A 17,951-nucleotide genomic window follows, 5' to 3' on the forward strand; every position below is an offset into this window, starting at 1 on the left:
TACAGACTCTGGCGGAATCGAGTTTAATGTGTGATGAAATGTGTTACTATTTTATGAATTTTTTATGTATTGATAACTTTTATGATTTTATATGCTGAAACCGAAAAACGTTTTCTGATTGATTGATATTACCAGTCAGATATATGCAAAACACCACCTAGGGTTGTTAAAAGATTGGATAAGCGAAGCTAATATTCTCCAGAGACTCTAAATTGGGTTTCTAAAAGGTTATTCAACAATGGATGGTTGCCTTATTATATTAAATCGTTTCGCTGAAAAATATACCTCTAAGAAAAAGCAATCTTTGTACGTGTCATATATTGACTTGTCAACAGCATTTAAAACGATTAATAGGCATTTTACGTTGACAGAAGATAAGGAAATTGGAGTGTCCATCAGGTCTGCCAAAACTGATCAACCAGCTACATGAAGGCTCATGGATCATAGTGGAATTGGGGGGAAATGGTGCATTAGCAAGAAAAATAGATACTCCTAATGGATTAAGGCAGGGATGTATGTTGGCGCCATTTCTGTTTTCTGTATATATATATATATAGCTGAGGCTGTGGTAGGATTAAGTGCGGTCCGAGCATTTCCATCAAAACTTCAAAATGAGGCCATCCCAGTAATATTTTATGCCGATGATACAGCTTCTTTGGATCTGATGCCGGTCGGCCTGCAGAGACAATTGGATGCATTTGCTGAGTATAGCAGGTCCAAATTTATGAAAATAAATACTGCTAAGACTAAGATAATGGTTTTTATGAAAGGGAGAGGACAGAAGAGAAGGCCTAAGTGGTGGCTAAATGGAGCTCTAGTAGAGGGGGTAAAAGAATATCAATATCTTGGCCTTCTTTTTAGATATAATCTTTATTTTCTCCGCATATAGATATACAGGAAGGGAGGGTTAAGGCCATTGCATGAGCATTATTGAGGATGGATTGTGCACTGGGTCATACATCCATTGAAGTGCTCAGAGAGACATATCATGCAAAAATAGTGAGTTTGCTGCTGTATGGGTGTGAGGGTTTTCCCATAAGATTTGCAAGAAGAATGCAAATCCTCAAAATTAATGTTTGGAAGAAATGGATGGGTCTACCCAGAGGAACTGTAAACAGTGCATTGAGACTTGAACTGGGCGTAACAAATCTCCTATTTAAGTATAAGCAATGGCTCCTTAGTTATTGGCTTGGCTTTCTTAGAGTGGAAGAAGGTTCCTTAAGACAAATTATAAAATCCAGTCTGCAGGAAAAGTATGACGATAGGTGGGTGGCTAACCTACTGGATATTAAGGCTTCATTAGATGTTACAGTAGGGGAGAAACTCCAAAGGCTGTCCATTACACAGCAGAAGCAAATATTAAAGCATTTCGTTAAGGAGGGCTCTAGGAAGAGTGATTTAGAAGATGTGTTTAAGAAAGATAACCTGTGCCATTTAAAGGATGTAAGGTACGGGGGCATATTTATTCTTACTTGCTGGATATAAAGAGCACATACATAAGGAGGTGGGCATTAAAGGTTAGATTGGGGCAAGTACCAGCGTTTATACGGTGGAAGCTGGTGCAGCAACCCGGATGGAGAAAGCTATGTATCCATTTTGTTTAAGGGGACCATCTACCTTTTTGCATTTTCATATATTTTGCCCCAGATTTGTAGCTAGTAGAAGAACGTTGTTGCTACCGACCTTTAGATTGACCCAGATTTGACATACAAATCGTCTCCTTCAATTAATTTTAGGATTTGATGATATACCCTTGTGTTATGCAGTAGTGACATTTTTGGCCACTGTTCAGTATCCGATAACTAAGAAAAAAGGCTTGCCACACTAGGGAGATGGAATGGGTATACAGAGGTTGTTATGTTTTAGTTAAATCCCCAAATTAAAGAAAGGGTAGTGCAAGGAAAGGTAATTTTATCTTAATAGTAATTGAACTTGCATTTTGCACTTTGTTGTCTAATCTTGCACAAAGGAAAAATCACTTTCTATACATTAATACATGATTATTTTATACATAAAAAATGTTAACGTCTGTTTTATTTAAGGGTATATGTTTTAGAGAGGACTGTTGAATTATAATTTCTCTCCCATTACCATGTAATTATTTTTTTAATATAAGAAATTGTTCTTTGTACTTATTGATTCTTTTATTGAATGCTTTTGATTGCTCACCCAAGAGATAAAAATTATCGCATCCATGAAATGATTGCATTATTTTTCACCAAACTGGACTGTATTCTGCATAGAAATAATGTTACCTCCATATTGGACTAATGTGAAAGAAATGATCCTGTGCTGGGTGTTAAGGTTTGTCATCTTATTATGAAAAAGGAGAGATTTTAAGGCTTTTAGATACCGAAGGTCAGGGTTAAAATGAGTGCTTGTTGATTTTAAATGCTTGCATGTGGGCGGGTAAAAGTATATTTGTATATTAGTACCAAAAAACTTCTCTGAGTTGTAAAAATTTATGTTTTTAAATACGATTTGAGTTGCGTATATTCAAACTGTTTCTATGGCCCTTTAAGGCTGTTAATAAACTGAAACTGAAACAGTATTCTTTACAGTTTCCCCCATTCTGACTTTTAACTATGGAAATCCTCTGCTGCGTTTTGGGGTTTATGGATCCTCACAATTTATCATTGTCTGAAAGAAAAGAACACGTTGATGAGAGTATTTCCCAAGTCCATTGATAGAAGAAATACAGTTACTGACCAGTCAGTTTGCTGTGCTGGAAGAAAGTGCCAGACTCAATTTGTGAGCATGGATTAAAGTGGTCAAATCCAGCGTGGGTAGCCTCGTGTCATTTTGTTGGGGGACTAACCAAATATACCAGTCGCTAACACATCCGACTGGATTAGCCATTAAAGCCTGACCTCCCCCAGTTCGGCCACTGTGTGTTTTTAAACAACTGTCTGTGTAATTGACTTAGTGTGACCCGCTGTGAGCAGAGCTTCTGATCCACAATATTAGCATATCACGCCTGAGCACTTCATCAAGGCAGCGCGCCGGCGAGAGGTGGAAGGGGGCACTATACTTTGAGTCACACACAGAACAAGGTAAATGTGATCTAAGGTGGGAGCTGTAATTGTCTCATCCTCTACCTGGACATTCAGAATTTATGAGCCACGAGCAGCCACTCACTGATCTCTCTGTATTTTGCGTTATTTTTAAACCTACAGGTTGAACTCATGCCCGTATTTCGAGGGATTAAACTGTAGCCAGTTACAATACGTGAACATCCTCGCCTTATACCACAGGATGAAAACGGTATATGAATTCCGGGCCATCATACTACATGGGGCATATACAATCCGCTGTTCTAGGCACTAGCCTGTTTAGATTGACAAGTTATATTTACAGGAAAGTAACTTCGAGGTTGCTTCTCGTTTCCCCAGTGCTGCCTCACCTACCTTTCCCAAACGTCTTGCAAGTCACCTGTCCTTGGGTCTGGGAGTAAGATCGCCTCCTCCAGAGTAAAAGGGCATGCAGCAGCTCGGGGTGCATGTGGTCTTTCGAGCGGCTGATGAATGAGTCTTGCAAGCTCCTGACATGCCTGTGCTCCAAACTCACGGACCGGTGAAGGACCTCCATCGGACACCAGGGGACTGCGGCAAGAGGTACATTAGGCTACAGCCACGAAAATACACCTGGATGATGTGCCCTCGGGAGCGAGTATGGACAGGCATTTTTTTCTACTGCATACAGTGAATGCATCCTTCCCAAAAGTTTGAGGTGCGTTAGGTAGTGAAGGACTCACACCTGCTTTGTTTTTGGCCATTATCAGCGGTCAGCAACTATGCTCAACAGAACAAATCACGAGAGATTATCAACATTATGCTAAAATATTAAATTACCTTTGATCACAAAGTAAATCATGTGGATCCCTCTTCTGGAGCAGGTGCACAGTTCTCGGTGGCCAGTGTGCAGCAGGAGGGTCTGGGTCCAAGACATGAACAGACTCCATAACAACAGGCGTAAATGTGTCTGGGCCGCAGAGCACCTGTGTGGGAGGGCAAGGGAGCAGAGGCAGGTGGAACAAGAGGTACAAGCAAGCAGCGGCAACACAAACAGAAAATAGAGCCAGGAGTTGCTGGCAGTGCTAGTACAAAAGTTAAGGGGAATAAAGTGTCGTTTCAAGCTATGCTCCAGATCCAAATTCCTTTTTTGATAACTAGTGACATTTGAAAACAGCCTCCCCCACCTTTCCCCTGCTGCTGTGCCCCAACTATGTTATAATGGGGGAGGGCTCTTTTCCGAGAGGATATCACAGATACACACCTGGGCTGGGGACACTGGGGTGCGCTCACGCATAGGTGTCCTCGGGTTTCTCTCCTTGCGTCTCCTTCCTCATCTCTCCATAACAGGTTGGGTCCCAGCCACTGGAAACCCGAGCGGCTCAGGGATGTGCTGCCTTAGTTTTTCCGCCACCCCCTCAAACACTTTCCAATGCAGTCACGGGTGCCAGCGCCTGGGGGCACGTGCTGCACATAAGGGCCATCCCGAGCGTGCACGCCACGTAGCAGCCGACTGGGGGCTAACTGCCAGGGACGCCAATGAACGACAGAGAAGGGGGGGCAAGACAAGTCTGTTGGCTGCAGTGGTCGAAGTGGGGGAAAAAAAGTAGGGGAACTGTGGGCGGAGAATCAGAGGGCGGGAATAACCCAAGGATTGGCTCAGTGGGCGGAGCCAGAGGTGTGGCCAGAATGCGCAAATATCCCAATTTTTAGTATTTGTTTGGCATTTCACTGCCCAGTTTAATCAACCAATGGATACACATGATTATATAAGGTTATAATGAATTATTGACATTAAAACACATTCACAACGTGGGATATGCTTCTAATCACAGAATGTCCCAAATACGATAAAATGTGAAAGCACAAGCAATTTTTCACAGAGCCATGGTGTTTATCATCAGCACTTCTCCCTTTTTCCACAACAGCAGTTCAAACATGAATGGCAAAATATCCTAGTTTGCAAATGTTTTCTATATAACTCTGGCTCTGCCATATTTGCCTCCTAATGCAAGATCTGCTGCATGATCTGACCATTTAAACTGATAAATTGTTTATAGCTCAAATGCATCAAAAGTTAACAAAAAATGTGACTTGTTTTGCTGCGGAGTGGATGGCTTATTGCAAAGGTTGACTGATCATCTTTCTCACTGTTGCATTTGTATGTTACACTGGTGCTAATAAGGCAAAATCTTTCCAAAGACTGTTAGCATGTGTCAAAATAATAAAGTATCAGAAAATATACTGCATTACGCTGCAGCCTTTTTTTAAATGCATAATTTAGTCAACACTGTGGCATAATTTTGTCCTCCTTTGCTGCATATTTAATTCCAGTGACCCCACAGTAAGCAGCACATGTTAAAAGTGCTTGTGAATGAAGCAGAGAGACTGTGAAGTTTGCAAACTTAGTTTGGTGTGCGTGCCAAATTCTGCATTGCCAATTCCTGGTGAGTTGCAGCTACTACTTCTGAAACAAGACCAATGGAGCTAACTATGGTTGAGGCAGACTGGCCTCAAGGGCAGGGCCGGTCTTAGCACTGGTGGTGCTCTCTGCATTAATGTTTGTTAGTACCCCCCAATGACCACCTCTACCTTGGATTCCCTCACTACCACCCTTTAACAGTGCCCCTCAAGTCTCCATAACCACACTCTCTCTCAGATGCATTTAATTTGATTTACAGCGCCACTCATACCAGTGTAGGGTGTCAGAGCACTTTACATCACACACATTACTCAGAGACAATCAATATGTGTGTAAATCACTGTATAGAAAATGTTACATAAGACTAAGGACTAGAAGGTGTAGGAGTCCCATGACAACCATACTACAAGGCGGTATAGTTTAATAGTGATTGGTCTGGAGAAACAAACTCAGAATTTTAAAACATAATACCGTGGTTGGGGGTTCTCTTTAATAATCAGAATTGATTTCTTTCCAAAAGAACACTTTTTGCAACATTAGGATAATCAAAGACTGGGGGGAAAAACATATCGCTCTAATCTATACCTTGCTGTTTGTATGCAGCTCTTAGATGAAAGTTAATAGCTCACTGTTCAATGTTAGGATTTTAACTTATAAACTGCAAGTAACAAAAGGATCTCTCTGACAAAAGCAGTAGCTCACTGACCTATTTACATTATGTGCACTTTGTGATCTGTGTAGGAAGGTGGAATCTGACTACATGGTTGCCCCCACTTTTTTCCTGGTGTTTTGCTGGTTTTCGACTTAGTCTGGCTGGGATCCTGCTATTCAGGACCCCAGCCTATCTGCTTTCTCCCTTAAATTGATTACAAGTATTATAGGTACACTCCAGATTGGATTCTGGGGTACCCTTATAAGTCCCTAGTGTATGGTATACTATGTACCAAGGGCATAGGTACCCCAGAGGCCTACCAGGGGCTGCAGCATGTATTGTGTCACCCCTGGGAAGCCTTCCAAAATGACACCACAGGTCTGCTACTGCAGCCTGGGTAAGGTGGTGCATGCACCCCTTACTGAGATATAGGTTCACTATATCTCTCCATATTACTGCACATATAAACCTATCAGTCACCCCTATGGCAGGCCTTACCAATCCTGAAGGCAGGGTGCTGGGTTTTATGTGAGAGGGTGCCCATGCATGAGCAGAGCCCCTCAGCAGCCTTCAGAACCTTTATTCTGGGGTTGTTTGTAATGCTGCCAAACCATACACTCTTAAGTGAATTATAACCAAACGGTAACCATTGGACTCAAAGGGCTTTAGACGCCCCCCCCCCACCCCCCTTCCGTCATGTGTGGCAGCCCGGGATGAGACAGCTTCCCGGGCACCCAGACAGCCGCACCCGAGCACTTCACAGGTCTTTTAAAGACCATTTGCATGTTAATGAGGCCTTGCTGTTGTTTCACCCCAAGAGCCCCTGCAGCTCCACTCTGCCTATTGCTTAAAGATTAAGCCCCCCCCCGAAATTTTTTCTTTGCCCTCTGGCTACCAGTCTGTCTTACTTTACTTCGTTATTTTTCCTATTTTTAACCTTTTATTCCAGATGCTGCACTTTGGAATTAAAATACGACATTTCCAGCAAAAATTATTTTCATTTTTGGATCCATTTCACAGGGGAGGAAATAAGAGAAAGGAGAGGAAAGAGAGTGAAAACCCCGTCTTGAAGTCATGGTTTTCATTAAGAGAAGAACTGCTAGACAGAAAGAGAGGGAAGAGGGAAAGAGTTGGGGGGAGTGGGGAAGGCAGCTGAAGCTACAGAGCAGAAGCGGACACTGTATTTTTCTTCTCTGGGTAAGAAGAAAAAGACAGGGTCCTGTTACTTCTCTGCCGCCCGTCCTCGAACGCCATGAACGCCGAGCTTTATAGGCCATGCCGATTTCTTGCGTCCCAGGACGCATTTTCAAAATAAAAAAGTAGGGGAACGGAATCGCTGGAATTGAAGAAGTAGGGGCACGCCGTGCCCTGCCGTTCCCCCCCACTTCGACCACTGGTTGGCTGGCACTAACAGATGTTTATTTCTGCCCCCTTGGTGACAGCCCCTCCCCCTGTTATCTATCAAGGCGCCGGGCCGACATAATGACTGTGTCATGGCTGTCGCTGCTTCCCACCCTCTCCTCGCCTCGTACTGGCATCCCCAGTGTAACATCCCAAGCAAGAAGCATGAGGCCGGGGGGGGGGCAAGAGCGATCACTCTCCAGCCTCTCCCTCACCTCCCCCAACCACAGAATATGCCTGGCCGGGAGTGTGACGGACAGCAGCTATCATCTAATCCGAAGTAGTTTCGAACGGACAAGGCGACAACGGGCGAAGGCCAGGCACTGTGCTATCCAATGGAAACTCGGCATGGGCCTGCCAGAGTTTCATAGAGCTAGTAGAGTTTGGGCATCGATTATTAGCCACTGGGGCTCGCATTGAATGTGTGGAGTTCTGTTGCTGTATGCTTTTCGTACGCATTGTGTTCGTGTTGGTCTAGAACCTTTCCATTTGCCTGTATTTCTGCTCGCCAGTGTTTCGTGACGCAGAGCTTCTTCTCCGTAATTGTTTGAAACGCATCCTTAAATTGCTATTGAATCCAACCCTAGTCTGCAGGCCGTACTATTGCTTAACTCGGGTTTCCTCATTAAAATGCTATTGCGATGGGATTTGGTTCCAGTTTGGATGAGAGCATGGTTTTTAACAGGTAGCGCCTGAGCCAGTGATCTCTGGCAGTGACGTGGTGGTTCAATATGAACTTTAGATTGAAATGCATTTTTTTAGATTGAAATCAGAGTACGATTGTTAGAAATGGGATTTTTGGTCGGCTAGGGCAGAAACCACCACTCTAGTCAGGATAAGGGAGTTACACTCCTAAAATAACCCCTGCTCACCCACTTGGTAGCTTGGCAGGAGCAGTCAGGCTTATCTTAGAGGCAGTGTGTAAAGCTTTTCACATAACCAACAGTAATACAGTGTAAGCACTACAAAAAGACACCACACCAGTTTAGAAAAATATCCAATATTTTTATATACTTAAGAAAAGACCAAAAACGATAAAAATCCTCTATACAGTACTTAAAAATTGTCGGTTTTCAAAATAGGCTTGAAAAATAGTTCCTCAATGTAGATAGCTCCGGCCAGGGCTATCAAGGCGTCGTGAGCAAACAAATGCGAACAGTTCTGGCTGACTGCGGTGTCGCGGGCCGACTGCGGTGTCGCGGGCCAGCTGCGGTGTCGGGAAGACCCGCAAACAGTACCTTTTAGAAATGCATGGCGTCGGCAACCTCTCGTTGAGCTTCCGGAAGCACGGCATCCGCAGCCGTCTGTTCCCGAGGTCGGTGCAGGAGTCGTAGGGGCCCTCGAAATCACACGTGTTGCAGATCAATCTCCTCTCTGTTGAAGTCAGGAGCGCTGGCATTGGCAGGCGTTGGGTGCTGCGGTGCGAAGTGCAGCTGTGAGGCTTGCTGTGCCCTCAGGTCGAGGTGCAAGCAGCGGCTCGGTGGCAGCGTCAGATGGCGTCGTCGGTGAGACCAGGGTTGCCGTGCGAGTTGAATGCAGTGCTTGTTTCGGTGCTGGCAGGTAGCGGTGCTGGCAGGTAGCGGTGCAAGCAGCGCTGTCATCGGCTGACGAACTGGAGTCGATGGCGCCGGCGTCTGTAGGCCGAGGCTGCGGTGGGGGATGAGGGCGGTGCGTCATGTAACTTTACGAGCGGTGCCCTCAAACAACGGTGCAAGCAGCAGCGTAGATTTTGGCGTGGAGCGGTGTCGTCAGGGATACCAAGGCGTCGTTGTGAAGCGAGGCAGTGCGAAGTGCGGTGCCCACAGGTTGCAGTGCGAGCAGTGGCTCAGTGACAGCATCAGCTGGTGTCGTCGGTGAGATCAGGGTCTCGGTGCGGCATTGCGGCGGTGCCCTCTGCGGTGCCTTCAAGACACGGAGTCGGCAGCGGTGTCGTAGACGTTGTCTGTTTGCTTTTTCCTTCTCTTGCAGCACAAAACACACAGTCTCCAGTGCTAAGGGCAGAAGAGCTTGAAGTCTTTGCTGTTCCTGAGACTTCTTGAACAGGGGACAAGCGCTACCTTAAGCCCTTGGAGATACTCACAAAACTATATTGCAGAAAGTTCAGTCCAGTCCTTTCACTGCCCAAGACAGAAGCAGCCACTGCAGGCCAACACAGCAAGGCACACAGCTAAGTGGTAGTTCCTCCTCACAGCTTCTCCAGCTCTTCTTCTTTGCAGTCTTCCTGATCCAAAAGAGTTCTAAAGTTCAGGGGTCTGGGCCCCAGTATTTATATCCCAAAATCCTTTGATCTCTTAGGCAGAGAGTGTCTGTGCCCAGCCAGAACTAGTTCTGCCTTCTCTGGTGTGACTTCCTGGCAGGAGGTGGCGACGGCATGGTCAGAGGCAAACCAGGCCCTTTGAGGTGCAAGGAAATCTCCTCCCCCTTCCCCAATTGCAGCCCAGGTCTATTCAACCCTTTCCTGACTCACCTAGACTATCTGGAGCCACTCCTGCTCCCCAGCCTTCTGCCATCTAAAACCCAGACAGGCAATCCACATTCCAGCAGAGGCACACGGGGTGCCTAAGCAAGGAAATACCTACTTTCTAAAAGTGGTATTTTCAAACACTGAATGTAAAAATCACCTTCACTAAAAGATACATCTTTAGATTCTGAGTTCAGGCATACTAAACTTTATTTTCCTACCTCATTTCCCGGGCCAGTTATGTTTATAAGATGTTATAAACAAACTCCCCATTCTGTCCTGTGGGGAACAGATAGCCTTGCAATAGCGAAAAACGAAATTGGCCGTAATTCGCTATCAGGACATGCCACACACACCAGGGCATGTCCTACCTTTCACATACACTGCACCCGGCCCACAGGGGAACCTTGGGCCTACCTTAGGGGTGGCTGACATGTAAGAAGTGGGAAGGTGAGGAACTGGCAAGTGTGCGCACTGGCCAAGTCGACATGGCAGTTACAAACTGCGCACAGACTCGGCAATGGTGGGTCTGGGTTACCTTTTCAGGGCTACTCACGTGGGTGGCACAATCAGGGCTGCAGGCCCACTAGTAGCATTTGATTCACAGGGCCTGGCACACTCAGTGCACTTTACTTGGGACTAACAAGTAAATCAAATATTCAATCATGGAAACACCAATCCATAACACTATTTACCACAGGAGCACTTGCACTTTACCACTGATCAGCAGAAACACTGCGCCAGCAAAACCAGGAGGTCAGAGAGCAAAAAGCTCAAGGCAAACACGCCAAAAGATGCCAAGTCTAACAAGGATATTCCAAGACATACGGATTTTATAAGTTATGTGAATGCGAACCTTCGCTGCACTGAGTTTGCGAAAGCTGGCTCCAGTTTCCCTGCTATGGAGGACCTATTACTTTAGTCACTCTGCTTTGCCTGACTGTTTTCGCTTTATATGTTTAGCATTATTACATGGCTGTGTCTCATCCTTTATTTCTTGCATTGAAGATTTTCAGTTGAGGCCATTTTTCTATACATGTGATGGTGTGTTTTTAAGTCAGATCCAGGGCCACTGGAATTATGGGGTAGAGAAATACCCAAGTGTACCACTCTGTTCACTAAATTATGCAGCAAGGACGTTTCCTGCAAATGCACCACATTTTGTGATAGTATTCTTTATTTTGCCATTTTTACTCATATTGACGCTGTCTTGGCAAAAATGTCACCTCATTAGTATCAAATTAACACCCAAAGCAGCTGTTAGCAACAGGAAAAGGGCCAGAGTGTGCCAGTCTGTGATACTCCTTTTTTGAAAAACTCAGAGAGAACCACGAAACATGGCTGCAATGTCCTGTCCTATTTTTCCTCACCATGCCACTTCCCACTCCCTTTCCTCCAGCGGTTGTTCTGCTTTAGTATTTACATATTGGTGTAACCACATTCTGGGAAGTGAGGCAGATTGTCACCAGACTGATGGACATTGTTCCTCAAACCTGACAGTTCGCTGCGTCGCACTTTTTTGGCATGAGTTCTGATCACAATCTGCTACAGGTTCTGGCAGTGGCTGTTGCAGAAATCTAAACTGATTTCAAAATAGCATTATTGAACAGGCCTATTTACTTAACTACTGACTTGGGCTTTCTTCAGTCTCAGGGCACCTGGTAATTCTGGTCCTGCAGTATTTTAATCAGGCTGTAGAACTTGCTCCTGTACCTCCTTGCAATATAGTTTTAGGAATGCATTTTCCAAGATTGCTCCACCAGGAGAGTTTATAGGTGATCCTCATTGCTTGTAGTCCTTTTTGGCACAGTGTAGTCTACATTATTGTCACATCCTATGCGGGTTTCTAATGATGCTGCCAAAGTCTTTTTCATCTTGTCCCATCTCACTAAAGACACTGTAGTTAAGGGGCAGACCCTGTTAATTTTGAACCACAGTCCTTGATTGCAGCAATATAACATGTCCATTGAACATGTTAAGACTATTTTTGATCTGGCCTTCTGACTTTACCACAAGGATCAAACGATATAGGGCCTAATTATGAGTTTGTCGGCCCATCGGACTGCTGAACCTGTGATGGTGGTGCGGCCACTGCACCACCAGCGGTATAACCGTCGTATTCCGAGTTTGGCTGTGATCCCGGGGCGGTGTTGCAGCAGTCAGAGGCTGCAATATGCTGGTGGTGCCTCTTTAGCACTGCCAAGCATATTACGAGTTTCCTCACCGCCCTCCTTTTCATGGCGGTGAGCCCACCATGAAAAGGGAGGCAGTGAGGAAACTAAGGGGACCCTATAGGGCCCCCTTTTACCACTAGGTCTTGGGGGGGCATGCAGGGGCACATGTTGTGCCCCCGTATGTATACAACACTGTTCCTGCAAGACATGGTTCAGTCCATACGTGCATTAACGTGCTTTGGCAGTCCTACGGCGGTGCCTTTCTAAGACTCACATATGAGCCTTGGAAAGACACCGCCATGGGACCGCCAAAGCACCACCCGCCAGACTAGGAATGAACTCTTAATCTGGTGGGCAGTGTGCGAACTGGTTTGCCAGTCCTCCCGTGGAGCGCTGGTGTGGCATTTCATGGTAGGACCACCAAACTCTTTATCAGGCCCATATTCACAAATATTACTCAACTACAAACCAAATCCACCTGGACTTATTAGGTTGCAGCTTTGGTGTTTTACCATGATCTAAGCGAGGTTCTTATGGATGCACTTTTCCATCCTTCCATTTGATTCCTATCAGTCCTGCTGAAACCACCTTTACGATGCCAGTAGAAAGGTTCATGGGAATATTTGCAAGCCACTATCCATGGTAGAAAAAAACAGAGAATGAAAAACAGATTGCACCTTTAGTGTGGTACAGGAGGTTTTTTGCACGTAAGTTTCTGCAATTGGAAGAAAATGACAGTGTAAATCTTGACAGACAGACCAAAAAAGGGTGTTTCTTGAATACAAGGGATCATTTCCTGTTGAAAGTCAAATTAGCCACTACTGTTGGACCTTTAGAGTGTTTGGGTTTAATTGATTCAGGGACTTAGGGCTGCTTAATAGACTTAAAGTTTGCAGAATTCCTTGACATTCCTATTTGTCTGAGCCCAAAAAAGAGATTTGATGGTAGTGTTTTTTAATCTGTCGGGAACTATGCAAAGAAACAACAAATCTAGAATCAGCAATAGATTTTGGATATTTTGAGGCCATTGGTTTGGACTTAATTATTTTCCAGGGGATTCCTGTTCATTGAGCCATTCTCTGTGGGGATATTCCATTTTAATCCACAGAAAGGTGAAAGAAAATCTCCTGAAATGTATACAGATTGGTAGGGTATGTTCCGTGAAAAGGGAGATGGTTGCTTACTCCCTCAGTGGGCATATGATTGCTCCATTGAGGTAGTCCTGAATGCTAAGATTCCACATTGACAAGTTTATGCCTTGCCTAGAAATAAATAAGATTTTCTTATGGTTTCTTGAGGAAAACCCCAGTCAAGGGATTCATACAACTTTCTTTTTCCATGTCATGAGCACCTATTTATTTTTGTTTCAAAATCAAATGATGACCTAGAATGTTGTGTGGTTTTGAGAACATAAATGCAGTCACCTTAAAAATATATAATTTGCCTGATTTCTGTACTCTTAGATCAGGTTTGTACAGCACAAGTGTTCACATAGCTGGATTTGAGAGTAACAAACAATTTGACCTCTCTTAAAGCAGGCATCAAAAGGTAAAGCTCTTTCCATCCAATATATGGACATTTGGAGTATTTAGTTATGCCATTCGATCTGCCATTCGATCTCTGTAATGCTCTGGTTTCTTTTCAATATCTAGTAAAGGATATTTCTCGTGCTATCTGAGACACACTTGTCTGCTGCAAAAGAGGGGTTCTTCATAGAGAAAAAAAATCACTAATTATTTGGTTAACAAGAATACCGTCTTATTGGGCACGCAGTCTAATTCAGCCTAGAATATTATTTCAGATAGTGCTGCACACATCCACCAAAGCATTTCCAACACGTCTACATATAATATGAATACAGCATGTTCTGCAATGCATTCTAGAAAATGTATTTAATCTTTCAAAAAAATCAAGACATAGAGAATCCAGATACATGCTATCCTTGTTGCTCAGTCATTTTATGCCAAAGCATCCACTTTTCTATTTTACAATGTTGTCCTTCATATAGGTCACATGGCAACCGTTCCTTAAGGTATATAAGCATTCAAGAATGGTCATATAATAACTTTAAGGTTTATAGCCTTTATGTTTCTATAAGTATGTTGTGGTGCTTGTGTAATCAGGTGCCTATTTGTAAAGGCATCCTCAGGACAACCGCATGGTCAAATTTCAGTGCAGTCACTAAAATAACCAATAAAATCCCCACTATTACCATAAAATTAAAGAAAATTATCAACAGAACATGCCAGATACCTATAATGTGCTCCACTACTAAAAAACCTGTTCCAAGACAATATCTATACTATATGAATATCACCTTCCTCAATAGTGTGACAATCTCCTGTGCTGATAGTGATGAAGTGGCTTGAGACCCATGTCTCCAACACCCAGCACCCAGGTACTAGAGTATACACAAACCTCCTAGTTGGAAATACAAAGAAAGGACTCACCTGCACACCAATCATGCAGCATCTAAAGGGAGACCAGTTGTGCTTTACCGAGAATCAAGGGTACCTCATACAACCGATACACACAAGAAATCCCTTGTGAACCACTTTAAAATCATGCATGTACACCTGATGTCTCCAAAGAATAGAAAATCCTGCCAATCAATTTCTTTAAATCAGTGAAACTCTCATATATTAACATTCAACACAAAATCTTGAGCTCATATATAGTAACAGAAAATCCTTGATTGCCAAAAATGAAATTTATTTAGTGTTATTTCTTCTTTATACTTCTTTATTTAAACAATTATCAACACATTACGTATAAATATGAATACAAAGAACCACAATGTCAAAGCAAATACATGAATAGTACACAAAACATAAGTGAATATTTTCTCGAAGTTACTCTATCTGACACCTCACTCATGCTAACATTCTACACAACCCTCATTCATGTCACATGCATACTTCATTCAATATCCATTGACAGAAAAAAAACATTAAAAAGTCAAAATCCAAGACACCAGGCAAGACCAAATTGTATGGTGATTATAACCAAATATATAACTATATAAAGAAGTATATTTTTTTGATGATGTATATATTTGTTTTTTTGTTGTTATGCATATACTGCATGCTACGCCTCAACATATACTGATTTTATTCACTTACATCTTCATCATCATATACACTTTTATATCAACATATTGTGTTCTTATGATTTGGGTCTTCTTGAAAATTCCAAGGACTTATGTGATAATATAAAGTCTTCTGGTTCACGTTCAATATCGATAAGTGCCGATGCAGGTTTCAGTTAGAAACCCAAATGCAGTCAACCACCTTCTTCAGGGTGCAAAGCAAAATAAAATATGGGGGCGGTGGGGTCAGGAGTCCAACTATGGGAAAGAAAGAATAACCTGAAACACAAGGTGGGCTCAATTACTAACAATACACTCATATTCAATAGGAAGTGTTTACTTGATAGAAGGTCTGGGAGATGATAAAAGCTTATAAACATCAAAGAGATAGATACCTACACCAGTGAGAGGCAAGTACCCATATTACAAAACTGCATAACCTTTACAAGAACCAAACTAAACAACAGTACATGAGGGCCCAAAGGTTATTGCAAGTGAGAAAAATGGCCAGATGGCTTACCCAGTGTTGCCCTGGAATACAGAAAAGAAAAAGAAACAGAAATACTAAGTGTAATGCCCACTACACAAAATACATATAAACCCACATGACATCTTAGTGCTCAAACATAAGAAGACCTGCAGGTCCTACCAGTATCTGGTCATGAACTGTGTAACCAATTGGACTTAGGTGTTGAGATCAATGAAGTTAACCAAGGTAAGATATGTAGACCCAAAGACCCCCGCGACGAGCGGAGAACCCACCCTGATGGAAAGGCAGGGTCAATGAGGATAATAAAAGATAAGTACTACAAATCGGAATATCAACGGAACAGGAGCTTACCTCTCAAGGAAGATAGAGGGACCAGGGAGCCCCAACTTCCCAACTTCAAGGATAGTGAAGAGGGCCAACACTGAATAATAGTAGAAACAATCAATCAAAGTTAAAGAACAGGAGCATACCTCTCAGAGTAGATACATGGACCATGGAGACCCAACTTCAAGGATAGAGAAGAGGGCCAATGCAGATGAATAGTAGAAATAATCCTTCAAAGTTATTTCCAAGTTCTTAATAAACCAACATCTTAAGGTATCCTCACATCCGTTCAATTGAATCTGTGGTACCAAGAGAAAAATAGAGATCTATCTAACAAAACTGAAGGCGAGAGAGACCTCCCCGGGGGAGGTGGCACTAGACTAAAAGCATCTATATGTGTGAAAGTAACAAGATTAACCAATGGACATACTAAAAAGATACATGGAAAATTGTCCCCAGGAGCCTTATAACCTAAATTGGAGGGGATTTGATTAACAGAAAAATGTTAGCTCCTAGACAGCCATGTATCCAATTATATTTCAAGTGTGATATCTAGATTTCACTCACACACAGCTCAGTAGAAAAGGATGGAGACACTAAAATAAGGAGTTTCATACTGACAAAATGACTTAAAGAATGAGTCACACATATAGTCACAACTGTTATGAATCCAACAGCAATGGAGATACTTTCACAATCAGCCAGACACTACTTAGACAATCATCCAATCACCCAGCCACTACTCAGGCAGTCATCAAATCACTCAAGCACTATTCACACACTTATTCAATCACACAGGCACAACACATGCACTCTTGCAATCACACAGGCACTAATTATGTAGTTATTGATCTATGTAGGCACTATTCATGCATTCATCCAATCACCCATGCACTGACCATTCACTTATACAATCGGCAAGGCTGTAACTATGCAGTCATTCAAATACCCAGGCACAACCTATGCACTCATCCAAACACCCACTTATAACCCATGCACTCATCAAAATACTGAGGCACAACTCATGCACTCATCCAGTTACGCAGGCTGTACCATTGCAATGCACCTATCATCCATCCAATATATATGCACTCATTCAATTACTGAGGCAATACTGTTGCACTGATACAATCACCCAGTAGTACACTTGCTGTCATCCAATCACTCAAGCTTTAACAAGGGACGCATACAATCACTCAGACACTAGTCATGCACTCATCTAATCAGACAGGCACTACTGATTCACTCATTCAATTATCCAGGCACTACCCATGTACTTATCTAATCACCTAGTGTGAGAAGTTGGCCTGGTATATGATGTTCACTAGTTAAAGTGACCACCTTGTACCATGCCAAGCAACCCTTATGGTGTGGTTGTAAGTCAACCTTTTCGGACTAGCTGCCCTAGTGGTAGCGTAGGCTAAGCAGTCTTTGAGGCTAAACTCGTTAAAGCGTGTTAAGCAGGCTGTTTTACCAAATGTAACCCCCTTTTATACCAATGAAAGGACACCACACAGATATATATTCAAAATATATATGTATTTATTTCTCAAAGTAACCCCTAGATTCTTTATGAGCACAGGAGCACAAATCGTTCAACAAGACAACGTTATAATATACAGAAGTTGCACTTTATATGGATGGGCCCTGGTGGCCACTCAAACCATATACTAAAATAGTGGTATAAGTACCACGAACAGGAAAGGGAAAAGGCCTAGGGCCTCTAGAATCGCTGGGCCTACAAGGAGCTAGCTTCATTTAGTGACCAGGAGGTCCACGGGTTGCGTGTACAGTGAGGAAAGTCACACGCGTGCTCCCATAGGTTTTCAATGGGTGCGTAAAAGTTAAAAAGTTACTGCAGAAAGGGTCTTCTGGGTGGACTACGATCTCAAGATTCGAAACACAGACACTAGAGATGATTCTCTACA

This window comes from Triturus cristatus, chromosome 6 (genome assembly GCF_964204655.1).
Source record: "Triturus cristatus chromosome 6, aTriCri1.1, whole genome shotgun sequence".
Lineage (NCBI taxonomy): Eukaryota > Metazoa > Chordata > Amphibia > Caudata > Salamandridae > Triturus > Triturus cristatus.